The sequence below is a fragment of the Haemaphysalis longicornis genome, unplaced genomic scaffold, assembly GCF_048455015.1.
Source record: "Haemaphysalis longicornis isolate Haplotype H1 unplaced genomic scaffold, Haemaphysalis longicornis Haplotype H1 scaffold_5, whole genome shotgun sequence".
Taxonomy (NCBI): domain Eukaryota; kingdom Metazoa; phylum Arthropoda; class Arachnida; order Ixodida; family Ixodidae; genus Haemaphysalis; species Haemaphysalis longicornis.
The window spans coordinates 164,093,072-164,108,694 of NW_027526385.1; positions in this window are offsets into that span (position 1 = coordinate 164,093,072).

A 15,623-nucleotide genomic window follows, 5' to 3' on the forward strand; every position below is an offset into this window, starting at 1 on the left:
TGCGTCCGGTTGCTGCACACGGACCTTGTCGTCATTTGACCACTTCTAGCAGCTTCCTTCTGTTGCAACACCAAATGAAGTGACAAAACAAGGACCGATTTATTGGCCTTCTACTTGACAAAGCACCTTTTGCCATCACTGCATACCTTTCAGACGGAGTCTTACCGCTTCGTGTCCCCGTCTTGCGGCGTTGCAACTGCCACCCCTCCAGTCGGGTTTATAATCACTGTTCGGACAAAAAATATTTTTTCGACCAGGTACTTAGTAATCTTCAGGCTTGTGAAATAGGGACCTGTGGATAAGAACGTAGCTTTTCGCTTTTCAGCATTTCCACAAGGTTGACGATGATGCGTCCTCCAAGTTGGAACTCCCGCATGTCCTCCACGACAACGGTGCGCTTGCTAGCAAAGCATAGCAGTGTGCTTGCTAATCTCTAGGACCAAGCCATTTGGAGATGCCATCAAAACGTTTTTCAAACTTGCGGGATTCGGCTTGGAAGGCACGTATTGCTGCAGGGTTCAGATTTAAAAAATGAAATGTCGATTAAGACTTCTCAAGACAGAGGTAGCTCTCAGCAGGCATTTCTAAACAAGGTCAGAACAGGCTTCACGAAAACTCCCGTTTAGAATAGGCTTCTTCAAAACTTTTCCTGTCATTCTTTTTTGAGCTATTTAGAGCTTATCAAGAAATTTGACGTGCACCTGAGCTCAAAAAAACCTATTTACGGGCATCGATAGTGCCATCATGTCGACTCCGAAGATTTGAGACAAGTAAAGACTCACCCTTTTTAATCTTGAATATTCCCATGGCAACGTAAATACCCACTAAATTGAAATGTTTACTTCTTCCCTGTCTGTTTGAACAGAAATCTCTCTTGTCTGCACAAAGCACAGGTTTAGCTGGAACTCACATTCTTCCCTGAACAATTAAGAAAAGTAATTGAAGAAATATTTCACTGGTGTGTCTAGGTTTTTGCATTTCAGACCCATCTCTTCCCCTTCCTCTATCTCTTCCTCACCATGCGCTCTTTCATTTACTTATCGCTACTTTAAAAAGACGAAAATACGTACGCTCCGCTGCTCTACTTGAGTTCAGTATGTCCTGCTCGACGCTGCTTATTTATATCTCTGGGATTGTCCTGAATTTATAACTCTGAACCACATTCCTCGTCCGAATCTTTAGAAAAAATTCCGGGCCTCTTCCCTAACGTGAAACCTGGGGAGAAGCAAAGTGTGCAGTTTATGCGTGTATTCTTCACGCCTTGGTGTTTTTGCCAACCAAAATGAAACCTTTTGGGGGTAGAGGCATACAGCTTTGCTGTAAAAGTCTCTTGTCTTTGAAGCAAAAACCTCTCTAACTGGAGGCGGAAATGAGTGTCCCGGTGTTTTGTAGTACGCGTTACATTCCAGGGCGAGGCATAAATGAGTTTCTAGGTGTTTTAGTACCACGACTACATGAGAAGAGATTACCACGACGATGACTACGACAGGAGATGCCAACAGCCCTAAGGGGCTTCGCCTCTAAAACCGTGGATGTCTTCAGAATATAACAGATCAGCGCCCCTTCTGTCAAGCAAAGCCTGGATCATGTCGTCAGTCAAGTACCTCGCTGAAAGCCATAGAGGAATAATTAAGACCCACGATCTCCGTTCGGGGACATCAAAGATATCTTGCACCTGACCGGGAACCGCAGTGAAGTAAGATTGGCAAAACGGACTCACCTAGTGTGCAAACCTCTAAAATTGCTGTAATATCGCAGATTACAATTAAAGTGATTATTGTTGGGCAAAATTGAAAGCATGTACGTACTGTGAGGCAGACGGTGTGCGCTATGATAGAGACCTTCCATCGTGAAACATGATTTAATCTTTTTGCGGGAGTAAAAGCGGCATCTCTAGAGGTTGTATCAGCTGTTCGTTCATTAAGCAGAGTTTGTGCTGGAACCTTTAGTGCGACACTAGCTCCTCAAAGTAAATCTGTACGGCGAGGGCAAATACACTTCCTTTTTTGTCCTGGACGCGGATGTCAGTAGACGCCCAACGATACACGGTGTCAAAAGTGGCGCCATGGAAGGGAAACAGCGGAAATGGAAGGACTGAGAGCGCCGGAGTCGCTTGAATTTTACGAACGCGTTGTGGAAAACTGGCAGCGGTTCAAGGAACATGGAAAATTTTCCTCACAGCGACGAAAGCGATAGTGGGCAGGAGCAAAGCGCAGAACACGTCAGTGTTGCGGCGCTTGGCGAGAAATCAAGCGGTGGAAGTTTACAACGCGCTTAGACTGGAGGGTCGGCCCACGTTCTAGACCGTGGTAAGCGAGTTACGCGACTACCGTTCGCAGAAAGAAACAAGACTTGCGAGCATTTTCTCTTTTGCATTTCAGAGAAGGATGAATTCGAGTGGTTTGAGCAGTTTCACTTAGATGTGCTGGTGAACGGCCGGATATTTAAATTCCCAATCCTAGCTGACTCCATAATTCGGGAGCAAATCATGCACTGAACCACGAATAAGAAACTATGACGGAAGCTGGTATTGGAATAGAAATTGGTACTGGAAAAAGCGGTCTACATGTACAATACGGATGAGTTAGCCATCAAGCATAGCCAGCTGTGAAGCGACCAGGAGCAGGTAATTGACTACGTGAACTGGGGCTCTTGGAAGCAGAACACGGAATCAACACGAGCTCTGACCGGACAACATTGTCGCTCCTGCGCGTGCATCCACAAGAGCTGATCTTGGTCGGACGGGGGTAAAGATCTGGGCTAATGCAAGCGAGAAGTCACTAAGCCGCCTGCTGCACACGGTCAACGGTCCACGAGGTTCCAGAGGAGGAGACGACTGAGGTCAAGATTGACATCCTGAAGGTCAGCGGGCGCAAGGCGAAGGCCAAGCCTGAATGGCTCGCACGAGGGAAAGTGGAAAGTGTAGGTGTTGAGTGGAAAATGGATATAGCGGCGCGATCGAACCTGTTGTCATTGTCGTGATACGAAGCAATAAAATGCACCTGTTTTCATTACAAGGTAGCTTTGAGGAAGGGAATGACCCCGAAAAGGATGGCCTAAGATTCTCTCAAGCCGGTCAGTTGGGGGAACCCCAAGCTACTGATATTGCAGAGCAGTGGCCCACCATGCGTGGCGCCTAATCTTCCGTAGAGCCAATAGAACAGAATCAACGAGGTGGTCGTGAGAGCGTGATCAGGCAATCGGGCTGAACCATTCCACCTCGGAGACGAGTATTTCCAGCAGTTCAATGAGTAATTTGTGTTGCGTGTGTGTGCGCGCGCGTGTGTGTTTGTGTGTGTGCGCGCGTGTGTGTGCATGTCGGTGTTTGTGTGCGCATGCGCGTGTGTGTGTGTGTGTGGGTGGGTGGGTGGGTGTCTGTGTGTGTGCGTGTGTGCGTGTGTGTGTGTGTGTGCGCGCGCGTGTGTGGAATTCGCACCTTTGAAGGATGGACAGTGTGTTGGCTGTTGCCTTATGAAGCGGTTCGTGTGTTCGCAACATGGGTGCTATACTAGCTCCCCCAAAAGAGTGTATACGGCTAGGGAAATAAACTTCGTCTTTTTTGTTCTGGAAGCTCGTGTTTGTAGGTGTCTAACTATTCACAGGTTAAAGACAGCAGGTGCTACTTATCGAAACAGTAGAATTTGGAAATAAAATAGGCGTTTGCCAGATGTGTGCTCACGTTTGAAATACTGTTTCCGATTGGGACGGTGGGATCGAAAAGGTTAAGTCTATTAAAATCGTAAGGGCAGTGTGCTGTTGTCCCAGAAGAGCACAGAAACGACTGGCATGATGCTGCAACAAATTTGAGATTTCACTGCCGCCGTATGTACATTCGTTCCAACAGAACGGTTAAGACGTTTTATATTGACGGTGTATGCATGTGCGAACCGGATAAATAATTTTGCGTGGCTATGACTGCAATAAATAATTGACCAAGAAGAATATGGCACACTATGTTTCACTTGCAGAGTAACACACAGCGTGATGTTTTACTATGCTCTCACTAAAAAAAAAAATGTTCTTTACGCAACCCGGGCGTTACCAATGTTTTAATGAGGTGATACCGGATAAACTTACAATCGACGGAGATCACCACATACCCTGCAATTATTTGATTCTGTTTTTCTTTATTGTTTCGTGAGCTCAAAGTTTATTTATTTATTTATTTATTTCGAATACTGTTAGCTCTTTTCGGGCTGGTACAGGGTGGGAGGATATACACATTTTGTCAACACATCAAGCAATGAAACAAAATAAACACATCACGAGAGATACATTTCCAACTTTCGTTCAAATGATTGTACAGTCATTGCGTCATCAAAAATCTGTGCATCAAGCGCATTCCAATCTTCTATTGTCCTAACAAGGGGAGAATATTTAAAAACATCAATTCTTGCATTGTAAGGCGTAAGAACATACGAGTGATTCACACGGGGAGAGACTCTGCCAGGGCGGGACAAATAGCACGACTGACCTAAATTGAATTTATTAGTAGAGAGCTGGTATAAAAACTTCAGTCGTTACATATGAATGACAAAAACGCTTAACTTGAACGGTAATTGCAATCAGAAATAGTTTGAAAAATGATTGTTATTATTGTCGCCAACCATAACCAAGTGTTACTCAGTTGATATACAGAGGGAGCCTCGCGCATTTGCTGAACTCTGTGAAATCGTAGTTTTTAGGTGGCGTTAATCAATGACTGTCACCAATTTTCCGTATAAATTTGGTGTCATGGTGTCTCATTGTTGCAACCCCTTACTTATATCGGTTTCAGCTGGTGGGTTCGATTGTGTTGAACGGCGATTTTTGTTAAGTTTTTTGTTTCTCCTCAAGGTCTTCTGGCCACTGGCATGGTTATCTGATTAACATAATTACGTATTTTATTTTAAAATATCTGAACGTTTGGAGATGCAGCCTGGTTTTCCAGTTTTATTGTAATAATGGGTTTGGACCATAGGAGTTTCAAAAAATGGCGTGCGTAAATACTCCTTACTTCTTCAACACGCACTTATTGTGAATGCGCATGCTTACAGAATAATAAATTTTCTTCAATTGAAATAAAAACTGTTTCTCATCTACTACTATTTACTATGCAGATCTCGCAAATGGTGGAGGAGCAATCGTGTTCTGGGTGGTCTGACAGCCCTGTATACAATCATCACTGTGGGAATGATTACCCGCTTTGTCTACACTAATGAAAACGGTGAGTTGAAAATGGCTCCCTTGTTGGTGTTGCAGGAACAAAGGTTTTTTGGCTGATTGGAATCCTGAGTGACGTGATATTTATAACGACATTGTCAAACGAACGCACCGTGACAGTGGGTATGCGGCAGTGCATTAAAGTTATTTTTTATAAATATTCGTAACGTGGGAATTTTAAGCCCTTAGTCGCACTCCTAAAAATTAATATTCTCCGGAATGCATAACAATATCATCAGTGGGCACGAAGTTTTTTCTGCATTGAAAGAGAACTTGTTACGCGTAAAGCTGAGAGGATTCGATACTTCTCTTTACATCTAGAATGAAAGACTTTAGTTATTTCAGTGATAGAATGTGAATAATTTCACCGATTTAGGTTATTTGAAATAATTGATTATGGCAGTTAGGAATTACAGAAGTGACATGCGTCGTATGTTGTTTTACATTGCAAACTCAGCTGAAACGTCTCTCCGACGCCTGTATTGTGAGGTTAAAATCAAACAGAGACGAAAATTAGCGCAATGGAATAAGTTGATTGGGGGTTTTTGGTTGGTAGCACTTATCAAAAATAAAACTAGTTTTAAAACGAAGTATCGTAACTTGCTGCTGCCAGGTTTGGAAATTGGCGGGGTACAAATGAACCAACTCTTGTTGATTCCGCAAGTATATGCATTGGTGCAGTATAGTTTTGAAATACATTTCGAACGCCCATGTTGATGTTACCAAGACAGCAATGTCATACCGCATTGCGATTTAAAACCAGCCAATGTAACCAGAAAAGGCAACGCACTGCAATGAATGATCCAACCCCAATCTCCTGAGCTTTTCATATAACCTGAACCTGCTGCTTACAAGAAAAGGCACAATTTTCTGTGCCACAGTATAAATAGTAGCTTACAAATGAAGGCACAAATAGTGCGGGAATACTAAACCATATATATCAGTATAAGTCCTCGGGAGCAACCCAAACCACACAATCCAAGATCAATGATCGTCAAACAGTGCATTGTTGAATACTTTGCTTGCGGTGTAACAAGAAAAAGATCCTCTGGACACTTAGGTTGCTGGCTCTTAGGAGGCGAAAGTTGAAATCACTTATTGAAAACTCTTTTACTGCAATGTTGCACTTAAGTCACTTGATATGCTTTTGTTTTTACGTCGTTACAAGCCATAAAATTTGACAGCTTCGTTTCTCTACTAACTTGCCATCAGGTTCACGTATCAGTTGGTACGCGCTCTTTTACAGCTTTTACGTTTACACCTCAAAGTTGTGTACTTGATGTGAATGGGGTACGTTAGCCACTTAAAACTATCGACTCCTGGTAAATTGTATAAGTGCAAAGGTGTCATGACAAAAAGAATATAAATGGCAACAACTTTTGTTCTTCCGTAGCGCATCCTCCGGGAATTGTACAGTTGCAACCTATCGGGCTGCTTCTTTAGATACCCGTGCCTTAAATCCTAGCAGACCACACCTCTGTTTGTTTCCTCTTTATGACAGGGCAGTTTTCTTCTCCAGAGAACAGCAAGCACGTTCGCGTTTTGCAGAATATGGCACTTAGATTTTGCCTCCGAATGCCTATAGATATATGTGTGACAGGGAATCTTTACAGCCGCCGCACTTGCGACGAGGTGGACGTGTGTTTTTTAGGGTGCAGATACAGCCTACCTGTTTGGTCGTTGTCTTAAATTAAGGCAGTTCCTTGCAACTTCTCAAGCGTATGCAACTATGTCTCACATTTGTAGCTAATGTACAGTTTCAGAAGTTATCGCAGAAGAGTAAGCGCAGGTATACAGAAACGGGTCCAGTAGTGCGATAATATTTTTTGCCACCGTGATTATTTCATTACGATCGTGTCAACTTCTTTATGATATTTCTGTGGCAGAGAAGTTTGAGAAATTCCCTTCGTTGCATAACATATATTATATTCGTGTACACGCACTTTTCTAGTTTTTTAATAGTATCTACAGATTTCTACTTTGCCCTTCTAAAAATGAACGTATGTCCTCCTGCTGGCATAGTGATGGTCCTTTTCCCTTGCGTCACGCTTATCGTTTGCATTGTTATTTTGGTGGCAATAAGCCTTACACATTCGCTTTTAGCGTAAACGTGTTTTGCTAATTTTGGTATCAGATGTTTAACGCGCGTTTTTGCGTCGAAAGGCACAATGTTTCGCTTGCTGCACTGTTATTCACTAAACACGGAATTTGATGCCGTCGCTAATATGTCTTTGGAATTACATTCTCTCTGACCCCGTTTAAATTTCAAGCCTGAATTCGTTTTTATTTACTGTTATTCTGTTGCTGCTATCTAGAATTTTGAGATCTTTTGCTTACTCTTTCGCCGGCGGGCGAAGTGTCACTTCGTAGACCACAGGATATTTTGCAAAATAAGGGTGTTATTATTACCATAAGGAGGACAAAAGGACCAAAAACGGATGCTTGTCGTCTGAACATGGTTCTCTTATGACTCGGCCATCGTACAGAAAACATTTACATCATAACGCTATCAAGTGTCCATTGCCGTGGCTAAGTAGCTATGGCATTGGTATGCTGAACCCAAGAGCGCCGGTTGCATCCTGTGCGTGTTAGCTACTTTTGTGACGGTATCTAAAGAGAAAAACGCCCATATGATGATATTTTTGCACGCGTTAAAGATCACCATGTGGTAAAAATCAATTCGCAGCTTTCTACTACGACGCACATCATACCCCAATTGCAGCTCCCACGCGTTCAGCCGCAAAATAAAAAATCAAGCCCAAAGGGGTGAAAGCCACGTATCAGATAAGGCATCGAAGAATATTTGTTGACCCTTAGATGGACATGATTTTCATTAAAATACATTAGAAGCTGTCGTGGCATACAGCGGCGTGTTCAATTACGTGCACTCGAAATCGGAAATTCTTTTGTAGATTGCAGAAAAGATTCTCGAATGTGTTTTAGCGTGAGTAGTATATACTTCTTCACGTGACAGCTAGCTGTCTTGGGAATATTAGGACGGTTACTCGTGGCTTTTATGCTCAAGTTTTCCGAACACCTACTCATAGAACTGGATGTTTATCGGATTGTGCGGCTAGCTCACCCTAAAAACATTGTTTTAAAGAGCTGTATTTTGACTGAGCTTGCGGATATAATTTCCTGTAAACTTTGTTCTGTTTTGTTGAATGCTTAAACTTGGAGTTACATATTTTGAAGGGCAAAAAACAGCAGAAGATTATAGCATGGCCTAGCCCATATGACACGATCGCCCGGCTTGCAGCTTCTTGTGTTCCTTTCCAATGCTCTGCCCTTCAGTGATTCTCCAGAACTGATGCTTTTTAATGCGATTATTGGGGTGCGCCTTTTCAGGAGTAACTGCCAGTTTGGATAAGGCTGAATGCGTCGCACCTGTTTGGGATTCAGTTGCTGCTTACGGTGTTACAGAAAAGTGAACCAGGAAGAGAACAAAAGTGGCTGGCGATTACGATACTCCCTAATGATATATTTGGGTGCAGCAGCCGTGAGCTGAGGCAGCACTTACTCATGTGTTCTCTCGACGGCAGCGATCATGATCCTCTGCGTCGGCGCGCGAAGTGCGTCGCAGGAAGGGACTGGAAGTGGGTCAGGCGAACGCACATCATAGTCGCGAGCAGGCCCCCCTCACTTTTTCAAGAAGCGTCGCGCCCTAAAACGCCTCGTGCGGGCACAGCATACTGCCGCCTCCCTACCCCAACTGCACACTTCGGAGAGCGCTGGCTCGAGCCGCCACGGTGCACCGCCGTCTCCTCCAAATTTCACGACACTCGCCTGCTTTACTTTCTCTCATCGTTCGCTTTCTCTTTCGCTCCCCGGTCCAGGCCATCCAGTTATACCGACAACCGGCTCAGCCCAGAGAGTGTGCCCTAAAACACAGCTACGCCCAACAAGGGCTTCTCCCTAAACCACATCTGTTCGCATGCGACAGGGGCCTAACGACAGTTCTTCGTTGCACATCGGAGAAAAGTGTTTCATGGATTGCGTCAGAACAGTCGGTATAAACTATTATTGCATTGAGAGAGAATTACCTAAGCTGATTACCCTAAATATATGTCGGGATTCAATGTTCTTCCTGTGTTTCACTCACATATGTGGGAGATGAGTACTTGGGCCGTTAGAGCCTCCGGTTTTTATTATGAATATCCCACTACTACTGCGTTCCGGGGAGCCAGTCTTGCTGTGCACTTTGTCTGAACGTGGGGGTGAGGCATTTAATTAGTGGGGTGACCGCCTTGGCTGGAGTGGTGCGTGGCTTTATGGTATAAAAATATATAGGAAACACGAACTGTAGATTAGAACGCTTGTAGTGCGTCACAAAAACTGGAGAAACGTTGATGTAGCCACGTCACCCTGTACGCAGTAGCCAAAGCAGTATGGTTGTCTGAAGCGGTGACACTTCAAATTCTGCAACCGAGGCATTACAACATGCAAGGGGAATGAAATATATCTGCAAATAACACAATTCAAACCGCAATACGACAACGTTCTCAAAAAAAACTTGTATATCGTGAGCGCGAAGCACCGAATCGTAGAAATTCATTTATTTCTCTTCTACATTATCCTCATCATCAACCACTTCATGGAACACTTCGCCTTCTGGACTGATCATCATCATCGTTTTGTTCTTGGAGTGGTGTTCAGAGACGGCTGTGTCGTATAATAAACGTCTTGCTTCACCAAGTACCCAAGGGCCTTACAAGTGCTAGAGGTTTCCCTAGATTCCATCCTCACTGCCTCCCAAGCACACCCCTGTAGCTCCCTTTTGGTAGGCTATTGCTTTTAGCAGCGATGCAGCATGAGGCTGGAAGCAACGCCGCTGTCGCCTCCCTAGCTGCGCGTCTGGCATTTGCTGTCACGAGCCGCCAGCGCGACCATCCGCATTTCGCCAGGCTCCACGATGAATACGTCGATTACTGGCTGGAGCAGTATACTCAATTCAGTGCCGTTAACCGTTGGGACGACCGTATCTTCGACGCTGGGTCGAAGATACGGACAGTTATGTTTTGCATGGACGTTTACGGTCTACAAAACAGATGCCGGCCATACCGCCACTCAATACAGTGCTGTGCGATCAGCGGGGATGTAGGTCACCGTTGTGACGTATGCCCAAACCCTGACATGCGCATCTGTCCCCAGTGTCACAAACGCGATCCCAGCGAGAATCCCCAAGGCGTTCTAAAATGCACATTTTGTGGCCTGGAACACCCAAGGGCAAGCAAGAAGTGTAGAAAGAAACTCAGGCATCCTCCACCCCCATACGAGTGCGTGAACGACATGCCAAACATCTCTTTTCCAGCGCACGTAATACCCAACCCCAATCAACCTCCACAAACACAGTCGCTGCCACTTCGCCCCCTCCACCACCACCGCTAGTGAAACCATGGAGCCATGTTGCTAGCCCGTACCCAACCTAACCAGCTGTCATTACTCCCTTGCCCCCTCTAACGCAACAAAACCTCGACAGCCAAGCTATGATCGCCGTACTTCGAGAAGAAAATGCCATGCTCGGGAAACTGTTCACAGCCCTGCCAGAATGAACCGCTAACCTTGAAAAACGTTTAAAAGAACTACTCAGCAAAGCCGCCTCCACTTCCAAACTACATCTACACCAATTTTTTCTTACAAGCCTACTTGAACCCCGAAACCCTTCACATAACCGGACATCGCTCGCTGCGAAACCCTGATCCGTAATATCAGCAAAACCCTCTCGGAACGCATAGCTGTCCTTGAAAGTCACTCTGACGTCACCGGCTCAGCAGAGCCGAAACGCCGCAACCCGCGGAAGCACCAAATACCATCAACCAGCTCCACAACAATGGACGAGTCTGACGATGAGCACTTCTCCACAGAGAACCCACCACAGTATGTGCAACGCTCCATCTCACCTTTCCCTCCATCAATGGGACTGCACACCATATCTCAACCACGAGCATGTACTCAATTTTCATGTTCTACTCAACCCTCCCACTCTTATTGCGCTTCAAGAAACGGACAAAGAAAAACCCCGCCTGCAAGGATACAAATTTTTCTCCGGCTCTGGTGGTGGAATGACCATATTAGTAGAATCGCAGAAGCCTGCCCAAATTCGCACCCTCCCCACTAAATTAGTCTGTCTTTGCGGAACTCCTTCTGGTTCCTAGCCAGCTAAAAGCACTTTTGTTGTGAACATCTACAGTCCGCCCTCTCAAATGCTTCCCACGTTACTCCCACTCATTCATATCATGCAGCAACGCACCAAAGGCCATGTACTGGTAATTGTAGGAGATTTGTGTGCCCACCACATTACATGGGGTTGCCCCAAAGACAAGAAAAAGGGCACCCAAATCATACGGGAAAATACCCTTCACTTACAATACTCCTGGCAAAATACCCGTATTGGCCACACAGCACCTCGCGACTCTTCTCCGGACTTCTCTGACTTATAATGTTGCAGGCCCAATTTGGGCATGCCTCCGAGACACACAAGGGAGTGATCACCACATCATCAGCGGGCAGCTGCCTCCCAGAAAAGCTACAAAAGCTCCAATTGGCACTGCAGGAATGTCGGATTGGACACAATAGTGTCATGACACTTTTGCCCAATCTATTCATGACATTGAAGAATGGTCAGCAGCCATATTGAACACAGCACGGAAGTATACACGCTGACTCCTGATACCCGGGTTGCAGATGCCAATCTAGATCATCTTAGGACTGCCTGCCGTCGTCTAATCAACTGATGAAAAATCGAAAGACCAATCGGTGACTACGCATTCGGATTGCTAAGTTGACCAAGGAGGTTGCGGATTATGCCTAGCATCTTCGCGAGCAAAATTGGGCTTAATTTTCTACAAAGCTTCAGGGAACGCTAGGCACACAGCGAACTTGGCATCTCCTGAGATGGGCAACAACCTGACCAAAACAGCAGTAGCCCACCCACTGCGCCGCCTCAAACAAATAAGAACTTCTGGAGGAGCTAAAGGAACCGTGCGCACGACCAGACGGTAAATCGTCCCTGCCCCATGATCCTTACACAGGCCCCCTAAACGCTGACCTCGATGCGCCCTTCGCCCTTTCAGAAATGGAGGCAGTTGTGCGAAACCCCATCCGCAATACCACACTGGATAAAGACCACATCCAGAAGAAATACCTAAGTAATCTGGACACAGCCGCCCTTGAAGCATGACTAGAGTACATCAACAAACAATAGAATGCGGGTGCTCTGCCACAATTCTGGTGGCACGCGGATATTCCTCTAGTCCGGGAGGCTAAAAAATCATCGACTCAGGAAAACCTTCGTCCCAACTCACTGACATTGTGTGCTGGAGAACTGTACGAACATTTAGGGCTCAACCGCTTGGTAGCACACGTCGAGGATAATAATCTGTTCCCAATAACCATGTTCGGCTTTCCAACCCATCTGTCCACGCAAGATAGTTTAATCCAACTTAAGTAGGGCATTATTGATCGCCTCACGCCATCCCACAAGAACTGAATTCTCCCTCTGAATGTCAAAGGTGCCTTAGATAACTCACTCCTGGCAGTACTTGCAGGGCTTACATCTCTCGGATTCGGAGGGCGCATGTATGACTACGTCATGGCCTCCCAAACAGACCGTACTGCGATAAATCGTCTTGGATATCTTCGATCGTCCGCTTTCCTGATTCAAGTGAAGGGTACCCCGGAAGGCTCGGTTATCTCGCCACTGTTACTGACCGTCGCCCTAAAGTACCATCCCACCGAAATTGCAATCAATTTCCTACATTAAAAATGCGTTATATTCGGAGGACCTCACCATATGCACGCCTAGTTGCCCCATTTGAGAGCAGCAAGACGCCTTGCAGCAAACGGTTACCGTTACCCTTCACTACTACAAGACACGAACTCTCCAGTGCGCACCCGAAAACTCGGCTTTGCCGACGCTCCACTTCTAGCATTCTTACAAATCTGCTCGAGGCATACATGAACCTCAACTGACCATTGCAGGGCAGCCAGTCCCCAACGTCCCACACCTGCGGGTATTGTGTCACCCAATATCCAAAAACTGCTTTAGACTGCACAGAATTTCTCTGCCATATAAAACCCTTTCGCAACCGGTGCAGCATCTGCCACGCGTCTCCCCACTGTTGAGTCCTTAAAGAGCAAGATACCCTGCGAAAAGTGCAAGCTTTGCTTATTAGCTGCACTGCCTACGAAACCGCATACCTTGCTCTCAAAACAGTAACAATGGCTCTGCTTAACATCATGACTCGCCAAGCGTACAAAACTGCGCTTGGCCTCTCCAGTGCCACTGCGACCCAAAATCTACTTGCTTTTGGAGTTCACAAGTGGGAAGAGCTGCAATAAGCCCATCATTCAGCTCCGCTACGGTGCCTGCAATTGACTCCGAGAGGTGGCGAAGTCGTTACAGAGTTAGGACACTGCCCGATACCCCCGAGGGAACATTAAAAACGGATCCCTCTAGCCCTGCGAGATGGCATCCAGTTGGCCTCATATTCTTTGAAGTATGCACGCCAACTACCACGTTGGCCACCTAGTTTCTGGTGCTCCAGCCCTTACTGCGCGATAATGGAGCGACCCTAGCTTCCTATTCACAAATGCAATCCCATACTTTGGGCGCGTCAGCCACGTAGCCTGTGTAGTTACACATACTCGCCAATGCATCAAAGCCTGCACTACTACCACAACCTCAATCCATGTCGCTAAAGAAATACCCATTGCCCTGGATACCACTTCCCGTCCTGAACCATTTACTATCTTCATCAATTCGCAGACAGCCCACCGAAACTACCCGATTGGCCGCATTACATTATCAGCCCTACTCATCCTCAAAAACGTCTCGACAACCACTAATATCCGCTTCGTTTGAGCTCCTGGACACACCGCAATTCCCGTCAATGCTCATTCCGCTGCTCGGGGTATGATACACAGAGGCATTACCGACGGTAGCCCATGTCTACCTGCTCAACATGGACCCTACACACTGAGTGCCTACACAGAGATTCTCTCCAATTACAAGCAAAGTCGCCGCAGCCTACTATCGCCACAATGACATCTCTCCAGAGCAGACGCTAGAAGTTGGCGGCCACTCCAGACGACTACTTACCCACATGCCACCCGCCTTCACCTCATGTTTTCCACCCAAAACCCTTCCCTCTGCGCTTACTGTCCCCACCCTACCATTCTTTACCACATCATATAGGAATGACCACGTACTTCAGACTTGACCCCCTTCCCAAACCCACCCTGGCTAGCCCAAATTCGGATATCTAGCTGAAACTGGTGACCCGAGCAGGCACGGCCAGCCGAAGTCAAGTCATCCCATACTAGGGATGCCTTCCACAGGGCGAGCTCTACACATCAGCCTCTGCTCGATAAATAAAAATATTACTCTCTCTCTCCCTGTGTCTACTCCAACAAGGTGGCAAAAACATGGTTTTTCAACAATCAGCACCGCTTCGCCGACTGGGCCACCTTTTGCCAGGAGCTGCGTTAGATATTCAGTAACCCAACCGCTTGGTCGGACGTGACAAAAATGAAGCTGGCGATTTGCCCTCAGTGGTCTGAGGAGACGTAAGCGTGCTACATCGAGCGCATTTTCGCTCTTTGTCGCCGTGTGGATGCATGCATGCCGGAGACCCACAAGGTTCGCCATATCGTGAGGGGCACAACTCCTTTTGCTTTTAATGGTTCTCCAGTTCAATACCCTTCAACCGTCAGCGATGTCGGCGCAACCTGCGAGCACATAGACCAACTGCAGTCTGTCCTTCTGAAACCGGATGCTTTGGCTATGGAACCCCAAGGGGACATAGACTTCCGTGTCCCCATACGCCAAATTGTCGCCGAAGGGCTCCAGTGCAATAAAACACCGTCTACTGCACGCGATCACTTTTTCACGGTAGCTCTTCAGTGGCGCGATCTTGTGAAGGAGAAGCTGGCATCAATGGCGGGTGATGTCGACGCCACCTCCTGTTGCTACAACTACCACCCCGTCGTACCCGGTGATCGCATCGCGACCGCCCTTTCTACTGGATGCCCCGTTGGCACCTGGCCATTTAACAGCAATCACCGCAGCGACCGTTCCACGGGGTTACTAAACCAGGATGCGAACCCCTCGCCAGTCTTCCCCGCGTGACCGGCCCGTCGGCTATTACTGTAGGATCCGGGGACACATATCCTGCTTCTGCTGACGCCGTCTCCTAGATGAACGACGAGGGTACGTGATTTCAGCTATCCTTACGGTTCACAACTTCGCGCCTAAGACTCACCTCCACGTCGCGCATCGCCACCTCCCGCCTCGCTAGACCCGCCTCAGAACGTCGTCCCTCGGGCCACCTATTACCTTGACCGTATCGACGGTTCGTGTGCCCCCTTTATCCGACATCCCACGTTCCCGACAAACGCTCGGAAAACTAGCGCCTGCAGTT